This window comes from Sinocyclocheilus anshuiensis, unplaced genomic scaffold (genome assembly GCF_001515605.1).
Source record: "Sinocyclocheilus anshuiensis isolate Anshui unplaced genomic scaffold, SAMN03320099.WGS_v1.1 scaffold48, whole genome shotgun sequence".
Taxonomy (NCBI): Eukaryota; Metazoa; Chordata; class Actinopteri; order Cypriniformes; family Cyprinidae; genus Sinocyclocheilus; species Sinocyclocheilus anshuiensis.
Window position 1 is genome coordinate 673,176 of NW_015554124.1, and position 4,006 is coordinate 677,181.

A 4,006-nucleotide genomic window follows, 5' to 3' on the forward strand; every position below is an offset into this window, starting at 1 on the left:
AGCGTTTATGATTTTGTCCACTATTGATCTCAATTTCATACCTACTGTACACGTGTGTGTGTGTGTGTGTGTGTGTGTGTGTTACTGATATTTGTTTGCTCATGCTTGATCTATTATGTGACTGACAGTAATGGTTTGGGTCGAATCTGAGCTTCATTGGACTCTTGTCCAGCTCTGTCCTCTCATATTCCTGATGTCTGTACATGCGTGTCATTATTCACAGATGTCACACTCACACAGATGCAGCTTTTCTCATTACTGCACGTGTCAGAGATGCTTAAACTCCAGATGAGTGATTACTGCAGTCTACAAGTGTATGTGTGTGTGTCTGTGTGTGTGTGTGTGTGTGTGTGTGTCACTCAAACAATCACACACACATCTGCAGCAATGCACGTGTACATGCTGACACACACATGCATTCATGCATTTAAACAAATGTTCTTTAAATCCTGCTGTACATGCATCACAATTATGTTTCACTTTTGTTGTGAATGAAAAGCATTTATAACAGCAGCTGTATTAATGTATTATTGTTTGCAGACAGTTGACCGTCACATTTTGAATGCACACGCACATTTATTTTTAATTAAATGTCAAGCGATGTCAATTTCGATTTTATCTGCTATAATCCGCTGGCCTGTTTCTAAAACTGCTCTTTTCTTTCTCCAAATGGAGTATTTACAGATCATCTCCATTCCTAACATCCTTATTAATGCTCTAATACTCAGAATTTTTCTCTGTCTATTTCACTGATTTCTATCCTTTAATCAAAGTGTGTGTTTTGTTTTGTTGTATAGTATAAATACATTTCCAGACAGCAGTAGACACATTTATCAGGCATTTGTTATTTCTTATAATATAATTGGACTGAAAAGTTGCTAATTATTATTATAGGCAATCACTGAATTAGGCATGCATCAGTGGACAAAATCAGTTCTGAGTTTTTATCTTACAATTTTGAATGTATTTTCTCACAATTCTGAATTCTTGAGAAAATGTTTGAATTGTGAGATGTAAACTCAGAACTGCAAGAATAAAGTCGCAATGAACATTTTTCTTTTTTTTTTTATCCTGTGGTAAAAACAAACTTTCTATACTACCCTATTTACAGTAGAAAATGGACCTTTTTGTTTATGGATATTTGAAAACTTTTTATTGAAATAATACACTTAAGAGTAAACTGTTAATGGTAAACTCTTTTAGGACACTTAATTGCATATTATTTACAATTAAATTAAAATGTATTACAGTTTAAATCTATATTAAATGCAATTAGTGCTTTTTTGACCCACTTAAGTACATCTTAATTTGTAATTTCATAATTCTGTCGTCTTTGAAATATGGTTGATGTGTACTGCTGATTGTACTGACGAGGTAAAGTGAAATTTACTTTAATGTTCAAAATACACCTTTATAATGAATTAGCAGTTTAAAATATATTAACTTTAAATGTAGTATCAAACAGTTAAAATTATAATCAAATACTTTACATGTGCATTAGTATGTTAGTCAACACATTAAATTAGATGTACTTTTTTAAAGCATGCGAAAGTTTACATAAAGCATAAATTGTACTTTAAAATGTAAAACATAGTCACGAGTGTGCAATTAAGTAGTCTTTTATTTTAATATTTTATTATCAACAAGTACAAAATTAGAATGTAATATTAATATTTACTTTTAAGAATTATTCAAAGTATTTAAACAATATTAAAATATACTTTAAAGATTTTAAGTACACTACAAGTGCACATTCAACACAATTAAGCACTGCTTACCTTAAAAATACACGTTTACATTTTTTAATTGTGTATTTTTTTATTATGAGTGAAGAAATAAATGTCAAAAAAAGTTTGTTACAGTAAGTGAAATTGGACATTGCCTTGTTGGATATTTTATTTGTTACAGTGTGCTCAGTATAATATAATATAATATAATATAATATAATATAATATAATATAATATAATATAATTGCTGTTTTTTTTTTTTTTTGCCTGCTGAAAACTTTCAGCTTATTACAGAAGAGAAAAGGAAAAAAGACAATAAAAAGAGGGAAAAACCTTTAAAGGGGTCCTATTATGCTCTTTTGCAAAGTCTTGATTTTGTTTTGGGGGTGTACTAGAACAGGCTCTTATACTAGGTTGTTCGAAAAACAAATTTTTCACATTTTACATTACTACAACACCTCTCTCCCCAGTCTGGCATGAACGGCTCGAATAGGTACTAGAACAGGCTCTTATACTAGGTTGTTCGAAAAACACATTATTTTTCACATATTTTACATTATTACAACACCTCTCTCCCCTCTCTGGCATGAACGGCTTGAATATGGTGTTATTTTAATGACAAATGTCAAGAGCGCATTATTGTAGTGCGAAAGCACATTAATATGGGAAGCCAAACAACCCAAATGTAGGACGAAACAGCGCGGTATTAAAGTGTTTGGCATCCAACAAGGTGCATTACCGCCACCTACTATGCGAACATTACTCTCCGCAGAAGTTCGTGTTTTTTTCCTGCACATAACATAATGAAGATCAGTATTAAGTTATTACATTTCTTTTGCTTACCTTTCTACTACATGTAAACAGTTGTACTTTGAAAAACTGCAAATATAAAATATATAAGACTTTAATAAATTTACAATACCATAGTCCTCTTGAGGAGCACACCCAGCTTTTAAAATTAAAATTTTTTAATTTCAGATTTCAAAGATGGATCTGTAATTTCTTTACTATTTAATACTACTTAGTCATAATATTAGAAATGAAACGGGTGTTTGGATGATTTGTAAATAACCTAGTTTAACAGTTTGGTCAAACCCTTCTGAATGATCTAAACAAACAAAAAAGCATATGATTCTTAAAGTTCATGTGGTCATATAGGTCTATATATATTGTGTACTTGGATTGAAATATATATATAAATATATCTTCTGATTTAAGACAGAACTATTTAGATATGGGTCAGATGCACTATTCCCTAAACCTATACTTAAGATTTGGAGACCAAATATAACACTATAATGAATTTTTCATATTTGCCATAACATTACTACATTATATTATATGGGTTTAATGCATTTGCAGACAATGTAATTACATGTAACTGTCATATAACTGTATATTCACTGTTTTAGAGAAGAGTGCCATTGAATGTGTAGCTAATATTAAGTGGATTTTCATGAAAAAAAAATCTGCTCTAATAGCATCGCTGTTTGGACAATTATTGGGAGGTTTTTTTTTTTTTTATCTAGTATTTGTTATTGTTATATCTTGCATCATTTACATGTATTTTTGCACTTGATGTTGAGGAGTTGTTACTTGATGGAGTTGTTGCCATCATACTAACTGAGAATTTATTGCAATGATTTAAATTCAGTTGAGGTATCTGACATATTATGACATAACATTGATGTTTTATATAAAGTCTTTAGGGCCATAGGATATAATATGTTGTTTTTAGATAAATTGCTCAGAGACCAAGCAGTTGGACAGAGGTTATGTACAAATCATCCAAGCACCCAATTCCTGGCCATTTCTATAGGCTACATTTCATTAACATTGCTAAATATTATTAAACTGGAAAGAAATTAAAGATCCATGATCCATCTTTGATTGTCAAAAGAATTCCAGGTTCAGTTCACTCGGCCAATTAGATTTCACGTAGTATTTTCATCGTCAGTTGTGGAGGTCTGATTGGTTAAAGCTTTATTTATATAGTACCTTCTAAAATAGTGTTTACAAAGTAGCCTACTTTACAGAGAGATGCATATGTACATTTGCAGAAAAGATCAAAATACAAACATAAAAGAGATATAGTAAAACAAAGTAGCTACAATAACCAGTTTATGTTAAAACAAAAATACAAAAGCAAAAAAATAAAGGAAAGACCCTGCACAAATCTGTTTTGAGACTACTTTTTAAAAGTGCATAATGATAACCTTTGACAATGTTTAATTCAGGTGCGAAAAGAATTAATATCTATAGCGCATGAGCACAGAGA